Source organism: Danio rerio, chromosome 3 (assembly GCF_052040795.2).
Source record: "Danio rerio strain M-AB ecotype USA chromosome 3, GRCz13ab, whole genome shotgun sequence".
NCBI classification, from domain to species: Eukaryota; Metazoa; Chordata; class Actinopteri; order Cypriniformes; family Danionidae; genus Danio; species Danio rerio.
This window is the reverse complement of record NC_141023.1, coordinates 7,027,501-7,038,845: the sequence shown is the minus strand read 5'-3', so window position 1 is coordinate 7,038,845 and position 11,345 is coordinate 7,027,501. Positions and strand designations below refer to the sequence as shown.

The window sequence follows — 11,345 nt, the reverse complement described above, 5'->3', positions numbered from 1 at the left end:
AATGTGATTTATAGGTATGTAAATAATAAAAGTGAAACAGAAAGCATATGTATAGAAGTAATGGGTGAGCATGGGGTAATCAGAATAGTCAACTTCTATAATCCTTGTTTAGAATTAGCAGTAGACAAATTAGAAAGCACTATAGGTGAAACATCAAATAAAATTATTGTGTGTGGTGATTTTAATGCACACAATAGTATTTGGGGTAGTAGGAAAACAGATAAAAATGGAGCAGTAATATAATATTTTATGGAAGGGAAATCTTTAGTGTGCCTAAATGATGGCAAGCCAACAAGAATAGATATAAGAAAAGGTAGCGCATCATGCTTGGATCTTACAATAGTCTCAGCATCACTAGCTGGTAAATCTAAGTGGTCAGTTTCTGGAAATAATATAGGAAGCGATCATCTTACTGATATCCCACTACACAGCAAAATATGGGGACCCAAAACAACTCTATGGGTGTTAATTTCAACACTTTGAAAGTGTCTCATGGGGTCCACTCAAAACAGAGTTAAATCAACACTTTCAAAAGGGTTGGCACATTGACACCGAAGTAAGGGTTAATTTTAACTCTGGGCAGAGTTAAAAAATGTAACTATATTTAACACCGCCTGGTGTAATATATTATTTTATTCAACTCTCTTGAGTGTAAATATGGTAAAAAACTCAAATAGACTGTAAATTACAAAAGAAAAAACATTTTATTTGAAAACATTCACCACTTCAACAATTCATTCAGTTTTTAAAATGCAACAATGTCAAATATGCTTTAAATGTTTTATTAGTACAGACAGTATCAACAAAATATGTATGACCAGTGCTCAAAAAGGCTGTTTTAGTCCTTTGGTCCAAACTTGATGTTTCATCAGTTTTCTTCTGAACGCATAGTTTTCTTCTGAAATTACATTTTAAACAACTTGGCATGCAAATCTTTCACTTCTGGTGTTTCCTTGGTCCTCCATATCAAACACAGCAGTTTAAATGAAGGTATAAATGCTGGAAACTTGTGTGAAAACAAACTGGAGCTAGGAAATCTCATCAAGCATGTCATGTGAATGAAGTGCTTCCCAGCCACAGGATGACCTTTTTATCCATGACGATGTAGTAGCTGCTGATCGCTCGTCTGGTGGTTCCTGATGCACGGATATAGGGTGATGCTCTTCTAAGAACTCTTCAAGACTCCAGCATGACTAAGATAAATGTTTGAAAACAAATTGCAATCAAATTCTATAATATATTTAAAAGAACATTTAAAGTAAATAAAACATTCAAGAAATCTAAACTCACCTTTTGAAAATTTTCATGATGATCCACAACTTGACTCTCCCAGCTGGTTGAGGTGACAGGATATGGAAAAGTAGAAAAAACACATACATCACTGTTGGATCTCCAAAAACAATTAGGTTAACCACTATGACTAGAACTGGAAAAACAGGCAGCTGTCTGTCCAGAATCCTGAATTTAACACAACACTTGGAGCAAAATTTAGAGCAGCTTAAAATCTTTTATATCATTTAGTGATGCTGACTTCCCCAAAATATTGGCCACAGTGTAAAAAAAATTCATAAACTTACAGTTTTCTGTAAGCGTGTGTGTGTGTGTGTGTGTGTGTGTGTGTGTGTGTGTGTGTGTGTGTGTGTGTGTGTGTGTGTGTGTGTGTGTGCGTGCGTGCGTGTTTCTTTACCAGATTCAACTTGTTGGGCCCTTTCAGGACCAGTATTGACGCCACCTTTCCTGGAGTCTAGCAGATGTTTCAGGTCCAAATATAATCTTAACTATTAGGATAAGCAGAAGAGGAAAAGTGCAAAGCAAAGAGCGAAACATTATTTAAGTAACAGTTCACCCACAATACAAAACTTATCACCTTTATGTCATTTGTTATTCTCTAATGCTCTAATACCCTCTCAGCTTATTGTGAAACAAATACAGAACTTTATCAAACATACCTTCATTATTATCACCACATATGACCAAGAAGGTGTGCTTGGTCATTTCACCAACTCTGGAAATACACCATCCGTCTCTAATCAGCCACCGTCACAGGGTCTTGTGTTATTGTATAGAGAACTGTGGCTGTTAAAAAACAACAAAACATTAGTATCTAACACATATGCATAACCTTCAGATAAAAAAAGAGAGATGAACATCACAAAGTATGCCTCACACTTTTTCAGATATATTTTGATTCAGATGTTGATTATTGATAATAAATCTACAAATCAAACCTGTATCATCATTAGGCTGCTCAAATATGAATCAGTTGATTAATTTTACAGACAGGTGGCTGTTTACAACGCACTAAATTGTCTTTAATAAAACGGAAATGTTGTGTACAGTACATGCTAAGTTTAGCCTATAGTTTTAAGCACAATATCATGCGGGAGAAAAAGCTTGACTAAGATGTTCCTGACTACAGAAATAGCCTAAATTACTAACGTCAGACATCCCGAGTTGGGAAAAGTCACTTTCGGGGGATACAGAGTTGATTTGCGGGAGGTAGCGGGAGAGATGAGTACCTGAAGAGCGGTGGGGTGACTTGCGCGCGACGTACCTGAAGAGCTGGGAGGGATGCGGTGGAGAGGGGTGTGCAAAGTGTTTAATGACCGGGCGGGAGACGCGCGATTTCCGGGAGATTATCATTCATTTGCGGGCATCTACTTAGGCATCTGGGAGTCTCTGTGCATTTGCGGGATAACGTTAACGTTAGTCCCGCAACTTCCGGGAGACTTCTGTAACGTTAAATGTCTAAGAAAGTGCAAACGCGGTCATTTAAAGACATTAATGTTAACATTCCGACTTTAATGGTTGTCAACACTTAATATAATTCAAGCGTACGTTATCACGCGAGTCTATGGACTAACGTTAACGGTAACGTTATATGGACGGCCACGAATAAACCAGTTTAAAAGGGCTGCGGTGTTTAAAATAACCAAATTAACATACACGGATAACAAACAATCATATGTTTTAGTCAGGAAGCCTTTTACAAGTAAGCATATGTTCATTTACTCACCAGATATGTTTTAGAAACTCTCCAGAGCTTATGGAAACCGTCCTGTGTTGCCGTTAGCATCTGGGCAGAGTAGGCTAGGCTGCTCCGGGAATTCCCTCGCTAGTTTGCTTCGAATTAAAGGAGAAGTGTCGATTTTATTTTACAGATGGGTAACAACGCACAAAATGGCATTAAGCGTGACAGAAATGTGTTGAACATGTACATTTGATGTTTTTATGCACTATGTATGCGTGAGCACATTTAAAAACATTCTTGAAAAGAAGTCGATAGTAATGCAGTTAAGCTAGATACACAAACGACCATGAATGAACCGCAGAAGATTAAAATTGTCACTACATTCTAAAGTTATTAACTTAACAATATGTTTACAACTGTATTTCCTTAAAGAAAGTCAGTAAAATACCAACATTTAGATAGTTTGACTCACCAGTTGCTGTTCTAAACTTCAGATGGAAAATGGCGTCTGGAAAATTCTTCAGTGACTGGGGCTGCATGAATTCCCGGATGTTGGAAATAACACCACTAAGTGTAAAAAAGATAACTCCTTGATTTCGCACTGAATAAAATCAATTTTAACTCTTATTATATTCATTTATCAAAATCTAACTCTTTAACGTCAACACTTTACTCTGAAATGCTTCAACACCGAGAATTTAACTCTGATGAATTTGCTGTGTATGGAGAGCACCTGAACCACTCATAGATGTAAGCCTGCTAAATAAACCTAAAGATGAATATAGTGGAAAAGAAGTAAATGCGATTTTAAATAATAAGTATTTTTCAACTTTACAAATTTTTACAGATGGTTCCAAAGAACCTAGTAGTAAAAAGATAGGAATAGGTGTTAATATTCCAGAGTTCAAAGTAAACATTAGTTTAAAATTGTCCGGTAATCTATCAGTATACACTGCAGAGTTAACAGCTATAATTATAGCATGGGTTGAACAAGTCAGACCAAACAAAGTAGTAATCTGCTCAGATTCATCTTCAGCCTTAGCAAACTCAAAATCAGATAGAGAGGATTTAATAACAGAAATCTATTTATCTTTATATCGATTGAAGGAAATAGGAGTAGTCGTTTATTTCTGCTGGGTTCCATCACATATTGGGGTATCTGGTAATGAAGCTGCTGACAAATTAGCAAAGGAAGCACTAAATAAGCAAGAGGTGGAGGTAAATGTACCTCTGGGGAAAAGAGAGGCAAAATCGATTTTAAAGGAAAAACTAATAAATAAATGGCAAATTAGATGGGATAATAGTACTGGAAGATGGCACTATAGTATTATACAGACAGTGGGGACAACACTAAATCAAGGAAGAAATAGGAAGGAAGAGGTGTGGTTATCAAGATTAAGATTGGGACACACAGGGTTAAATGCAACACTTGCGTTGATGGGTTTACATGAGGATGGGAAATGTGATGTATGTGGTGTAACTGAAAATGTGGGTCATGCACTATTTATTTGTAGCAAGTATAACAAACATCGCGATATGTTATTCAGTCAGTGTGGGGAAGATAAAACAATATATAAAATTATTCTAGGAAAAGGTATAATAGATTGGCAAGTATATAGAGCGTTTATTAGGTATATAGAGTATTCGGGTTTAGGTTATAGATTATAGTCTAATATTTATGGATGAGAGTATACTCAATCATTGTCATAAAGGCCCTTTATGTTAGAGGAGCTGAACAAGCAGTGCTGACATGAGTATGATTAAAATCAGCCTCCAGAAATTATCAGATGTGCTCCAACATTAGGCACATTTAAATCAAGACTGAAAACACATCTGTTTAGCTGTGCCTTTACTGAATGAGCACTGTGCTGCGTCCGACAGAATGCACTATCATGTTTTTCTCTTCTTCTTCATTCTTTTAAATCACATTTTACCTGTTTTTATGTTTTTTTTAATCAGTTTTTTTATTTTTTATTTTTATTAATTTTTTTACTTGTTTCTTTTATTCTTGTTTATGTAAAGCACTTTGAATTGCCACTGTGTATGAAATGTGCTATATAAATAAACTTGCCTTGCCTATGTGGTCTAGATGCAAAGATTGGAGACTATGAAACATCCAAGGAATTTTTTTTTTTTGTGTCCCTTTCCCTTCCTCCTCGTTTCTTTCTGTTGCCCTTTGTAATATTCAGACCCATCATCAGAGTTAGATTCGGTACAGTAGGTGGCGATAATGCTTTTAATGAGTTAGTCGCCATAAAACAGAAAGAAGAAGAAGAAGAATGACGTTGAATGCTGAAGAAATGAAAAGGCTGCACTTCAGTTTCTATAGAGAGTGGTCACATCACTGGCTGTTTGTGCTTTTTCAGATGTAAACAGGTATGCATCTTCATCCTTTAATGATTAGTATTAGAGTCTTGTTTTTGTAGCCTACTTAGTTTAGCATTGTGTTTACATTCTACGGAACCCCGGAAGGGACATAGTGGAGGAGAAAAAAAAATTGGCTGGGTAAATAAAAAATAATGGGTGAAAGAAAAAAAAATGGATAGGAGGAAAATATATATTTTTATGTTTTGGGTTCCCTCGCAAAAGTGTTTTGCGTTTCCTCGCAAAGATGTTTTGCGTTCTCTCGCAAAACAATTTCTCCACAAACACTTCCTGTTCACGTAAACCCTCCCGTTTTTGCCAAAATTCTCCCGTATTTTACAATTCTATCCCACTTTCTTTTCATTAATACTGTGCGTCGATCGTCTCCTTTCATATGCAACCTCTGAAGCAGTGAATGCATGTATAAGCGCGGACTGACAGACGCGCTCCGTACAATAAACTGATCCCAGATCAGCGTCTGTACGCGCCATTTACAGAGAAGCACAGGGGAGCGGGTGTATGTTTAAACAGACAAATACACTGAATAACATGTAAACCTCTCCGTCCTGCATGTTTTATTTTAAACAGCTAATTTTCTCTTAAATGATCACAAACACTTTCTACAGGAATGGACTGCTTTCATTATAGATCTGTGCATTCTTACAGAGACACCTCTGTTATCAAACTAAACAAAACATGAGATTCATTTGCTGCTCGCTTTGTTGATAACAGAGGTGTCCCTTTAAATGGCGCGTACAGACGCTGATCTGGGATCAGTTTATTGTACGGAGCGCGTCTGTCAGTCCGCGCTTATACATGCATTTACTGCTTCAGAGGTTGCATATGAAAGGAGACGATCGACGCACAGTATTAATGTAAAGAAAGTGGGATAGAATGGTAAAATATAGGAGAATTTTTGAAAAAAACGGGAGGGTTTACGTGAGTGAAAGTGAGTGAAAGTGAACCTGAAGCGTTTGTGGAGAAACAGTTTTGCGAGAGAAATATAGCTATATTTTCCTCGCACCCATTTTTTTTCTTTCACCCTTTTTTTTCACCCAGCCAATTTTTTTCTCCTCCACTACGTCCCTTCTGGGGTTCTGTAACATTCTACTAAACTAAACTCTAACTATAAACATGGGTTTTTCTGATCAATATTATGATCATCATTTCATCATCTTCCTGCATTTAATGTTCCCTTACTTCACCTGCTTGAAAAAAAATGCATGAAGTAAATGTATAGCAGATGTTACCATACTACAGTAAAGTATCTGAGTTAATCTCTTTATGGGGGAAAAGGCTTTTAAACGCGCAGCACCTTTTGCATGGAAAAATCTACAAACAAAGCTGCAGTATAAAGAACTGATTTCACTAAATGCTTTTAAATATTTTAGATTTTAAAGAGTATAAATGATTTAGAAGTTGAAACACAGGCTTGTAGATGTTTTGAATAGTTTATCAGTGTGATCCATGTTAACTGTTAATTGTTGTTTGTTAGACCAATGTGACATGTATACTGCCTAATCTTGGCCTGGACGCTCTTGTAAAAGAGATTTTTAATCTAAATGTGTCTTTCCTGGTAAAATAAAGGTTATAATATTAATAATAATCTGCTGTGGTTATGCAAAAATACTAGTAATATTGACAAATAAATAAGCCAATACTCTATTAATTTCTACAACTATATGTAAACTGTGCTGTATTGAATTGTACCACCAATGGCCCGTTTACACTAATAAGTTTTAGTTTTAAAATGCATAAATTTGCTATGGTTACGCCATCTGTACACACTACGCAGTACGCCGAACTTTTTCGATCGCAGAAAACAGAGTTTTGAAAATGCTGACGAGGTCGTTTTCATTCTGAAATGCTGCTGCTCTGTCTCAGTGTGGATGAGGGAAAACGGTGACTTCTGAAAATGGAGGCGGAGCTGCCGACATTCGGCCATCTGATTGGGGCTTTTTCCTCAATATTAAGTAGCCTACACACACAGTTCAGTCTTGCATCCTCTCCTTGTAAGTTCAGACTTCGCATGTTTGATATGGAAAACAAACACCTGTGGACATTTCGGGTAAATCTTCCAAGGGAACAGTGTACTTTATAACCTTATTCAGATCACCCTGGCTATACTGCTTCACTTAACAATAAAATGAATGATATAAGGAACTGCCTATTTTTATTTTGGTATTAGCAACTTAACAGACACCAAACATGTTGAGGCGTCGTGCTGCATATTTATATGAGCGTCATCTTCACTATATGCATATTTATAACAGAACAGAGCCTATAACTGAACTGCCTCCTTTCGTTCTCTTTAGCGATGTTTCCATCCACCTATTTTATGCGCATTTTGCAAATGCGCATAAAAAAACCAGTTGATGGAAACGCCATGATGCGCATAAATTTTGAAAATGCGCATAAAAAACTTATGCGCCTAACTGGGTAGGATAAACTTTTTATTTGATAAGAGAAGATCTCACTTCATTTTCATAACCGTTCACTTTCGTTTTCACATTGGGGTTGAGGGCAGCGTGATCGTCCTTTGCCTAGAGCGGCAGTTCAGCTTGCTCCAGCCCTGCATGTGATGTGTGTTTTCAGTGGTGTAGTGTGGACGGAGAGTTGTTCAGAAACACTGGGTGAAACACAAGTGTGGATGCATATCGTTTTCATTCTAAGGGCTGATTTATACTTCTGCGTCAAACACCGGCGTATGCTACGGCGCTGACGCATAGCCCTTCGCCGTGGCCATCGCCGTCGCTGACGTGCACCTCTTAAAAAATGTAACTACACGTCGCAACGACGCGTAGCGTAAACTCTGTGATTGGTCGGCTTGGTAGCGCTGACAAGACATGGCGGGACTGAGAGCCGCGCGAGCGATTGTTTAAAAGTGTGGAGTCCCGTGAAGGAGCTCTGGATGGAAAGTTTTGTTTTGTGTTTACCTCATAGTTAAACGCATCTGCCGGTTCCTGCCTCAAAATGAGCGAGTTTGAGCCACTTGTACATCCCAGAAGTGTTCAGAAAATGCAAAAAAGTAGCGAAGAAACTCGACAAAGAGGAACATTTACACCTCACTGCCAACTAGCGTTTCAGAAGTGTTAATGCAGACCGACAGAGACAGCGCACAGAAGTATAAATGCACAACTACGCGCGTTGCATGCGCCCTGGGTTACGCCGGTCACCTGACGCAGAAGTATAAATCAGGCTTAAGCCTGATTTATACTTCTGCGTCAAACACCGGCGTATGCTACGGCGCTGACGCATAGCCCTTCGCCGTGGCCATCGCCGTCACTGACGTGCACCTCTCAAAAAATGTAACTACACGTCGCAACGACGCGTAGCATAAGCTCTGTGATTGGTCGGCTTGGTAGCGCTGACGAGTCTGGGCGGGACCGAGAGGCGCGCGAATGGCGCGACGCCGCGCGAGCGATTGTTTACTAGTGTGGAGTCCCGTGAAGGAGCTCCGGATGGAAAGTTTTGTTTTGTGTTTACCTCATAGTTAAAGTTGTTGCACGTCCGCCGGTTCCTGCCTCAAAATGAGCGAGTTTGAGCCACTTGTACATCCCGGAAGTGTTCAGGAAATGCAAAAAAGTAGCGAAGAAACTCGACACAGAGGAACATTTACACCTCACTGCCAACTAGCGTTTCGGAAGTGTTAATGCAGACCGGCAGAGACAGCGCGCAGAAGTATAAATGCACAGCCACGCGCGTTGCCTGCGCCGTGGGTTACGCCGGTCACCTGACGCAGAAGTATAAATCAGGCTTTAAGGCCTAGAATAAAGGCACACTAGGTACAGCTGCCTCGAACCAGGCCAAAGCACGATTGTCCCCCCTCCCGTCTCCCCCGACGGCCCGCACTCACACCACAAATGGGCCTGGGCACGCTTACGTCATCGCTGCTGCGCTGTTCAATAAGAAGCACTCTCTCACTCAGTAGCACAGTGGAGATTTCTCTAGTTATATCGTTTCAGTTGTTTGTTATGCAGTGAAATACAGTCAAATATTTCGCCAAACAGTCCTTAGGGATGTGGTGACACGCAATCAGATATTTCGCCGAACAGATCCGCCTCTTTTGGCGCTCATAAACAATCATAAAGCTTTCGTGCTGCAGGAATGAGGAGGTCAGCTGAAGCCGTGCAGCTGTCGTGCAGTGAGGGGTTTGCGTCTTTAATAAACTACGGCAGTTTGCGTTTACTGAACAGTAAGAATTATTAATAAATCCATATGAAACAGCCCCTTAAAAGTCACGTCTCGCTTTCAGTTTCGGGCTTTGGCGCGTTTTGCACTCACACACAGGCGTACCACGCCAAAGCCCAAGTGAACCATGCTGAGGCACACCTCTTCCAACCGGGCCAGGGCCGGCCAAGTGAACAGTGCTTGAGCCCAATTCAGCGCACTCACACTTCTCAAACGATTCGGGAAACAGGCCTGGGCACAGTTCGGATAGCATAGTGTGAGTAGGCCCTAAAACACCATTTGAAAACTAAAAACATAATAGTGTAAACGGGGCCTAAGTGAAAACATGCCCCAATCACAAAAGTGAACCTTCTGAAACTTTCACCACAGTGAAAGAGATTCCGGAGAGTGTACACAGAGCAAACATGAACTTAGAATAGAATTGAATAGGAACAAAGGATCAAACTTTTGTTTTTGTTGGCCAGAAAGATTTTAACTGAAACTTAAGTAGCACTTGTTTTGGTTTGACCATTTACATTTCATGATCATTAAACCTCTCTGTTTAAAATCTTGCGGTAAAACCACAGGTTATTATTTCTGTTATTGAGATAAAGTTGGTTTTATATTAATACATCTGTTTATTTTAAGTCTTCATATTGTTTACAATGCCACTTCGCTATATCAGTTGTAAAATCACATGCAAGTTAGCACTATTTAATTGACTGTGAGCAATGTTATAGTTTGATAGTCATTGGCTGCTAATATAATTTCCCTATTTAGAATTTATAAAAATAATACTTTTCTGAAAGTATATTAATAAGAGAAAGTGCAAATAAAAAAAACAATTTTACCCCAATATTCCTGTTTACTTTTACATTATTTTATTGTAGCTATCAATTCGGATTTGTCTGATCATTAGCCTAATGTGTTTCATTTCTGTATTTCTTGAAATGTTGTGCAAACATTGAAACAGCATTTCATTATAATATAGTACATTATGGCAAGTTTGTATGCTCTAGTTTTCTAGTTACTCATACTATAAAGTATTTAATCTGTTGTGGTAACTGCTGAGGTAATGCAACAAGATTTGTCAAATGATTTACCCAATGTACATATTATTCAACTATTTATAGAGCTACTGCAATGCACCACAGTTTACTGTGGTAAAACGATTCCTACAGTTTATCAGTCCTGTAGCAATTACGCATGGGTCGGTATAGGATTCTGACGGTATGATAACCTTGGCTAAAAAATATCACTGTTTTACGGTATCACGGTATTGTGATTACTGCTTTAATATATGCTCTTTTTAAATGTCTGGGTAAAAAACAACATATTTTTTCACCTTTGAACACAAAATATTTTATTTTGAGAAAAATTTAAAATATTTTGGAGCAGTAAACATGTCAGGCTGAATAATTCAAATGAATCATTGACTTCTGCTGTCTTCATTACACTGATTTCTTCACAATTTAAATCAGCATCTTTGGATATTGTGTCTGCTGGAGATGCTGTTGTCATTAAAAAAAACGTAAATAAAAAAATCCTATACTCAAAAAAATTAACGCAACAGTTTGCAAAAATATATTGAAGTTACGACAACATCTAACAAAATGAAGTTCAGACAACAAACTTTATGTTAGCCAAATCTTTTCCTCTTCAGTCAGAGGCATTTTTACACAGCAAAAACCTTAAATTTTTAAGTCGAGTATTTAAAAAAATAGGTTGTTTCAATTAGTTATTTAAATTAAAATTGAAAACAAATCCAGTGTTATGTATTTAATTACATGCACGTTTTCAAGTTTAGTACCTCAAATAAATTATCTGAAATTGTTACATT

The 11,345-nt window shown here is 38.2% G+C and overlaps 2 protein-coding genes and 1 long non-coding RNA gene across 5 annotated transcripts in view; 2 read left to right on the top strand and 1 right to left on the bottom strand.

Moving 5' to 3' along the window:
• Positions 1–685: 685 nt before the first annotated feature.
• On the bottom strand, positions 686–3,503 carry LOC147845490 (uncharacterized). 3 transcript variants are annotated; one of them, XR_015480290.1, is made up of 6 exons: positions 3,444–3,503; positions 3,017–3,123; positions 1,950–2,076; positions 1,688–1,778; positions 1,291–1,333; positions 686–1,193 (listed from the first exon to the last, which is right to left on the bottom strand). It is a non-coding gene; the product is annotated as an uncharacterized LOC147845490 (long non-coding RNA). The 3 variants fall into 3 exon arrangements; XR_015480289.1 differs by having other exon boundaries at positions 1,688–1,773; XR_015480291.1 differs by lacking the exon at positions 3,444–3,503 and having other exon boundaries at positions 1,950–2,070; positions 3,017–3,089.
• A 1,733-nt stretch (positions 3,504–5,236) lies between these two features.
• The window catches only part of zgc:136308, a 97,556-nt gene continuing 91,447 nt past the window's right edge, over positions 5,237–11,345 (top strand). Inside the window, exon 1 of the mRNA XM_087243327.1 lies at positions 5,237–5,347. The gene's annotated coding sequence lies outside the window, so the exon portion shown is untranslated. The remainder of the gene's footprint in view (positions 5,348–11,345) is intronic.
• zgc:174623 overlaps positions 5,237–11,345 on the top strand; it is a 25,962-nt gene continuing 19,853 nt past the window's right edge. The window contains exon 1 of the mRNA XM_087241814.1: positions 5,237–5,347. The gene's annotated coding sequence lies outside the window, so the exon portion shown is untranslated. The remainder of the gene's footprint in view (positions 5,348–11,345) is intronic.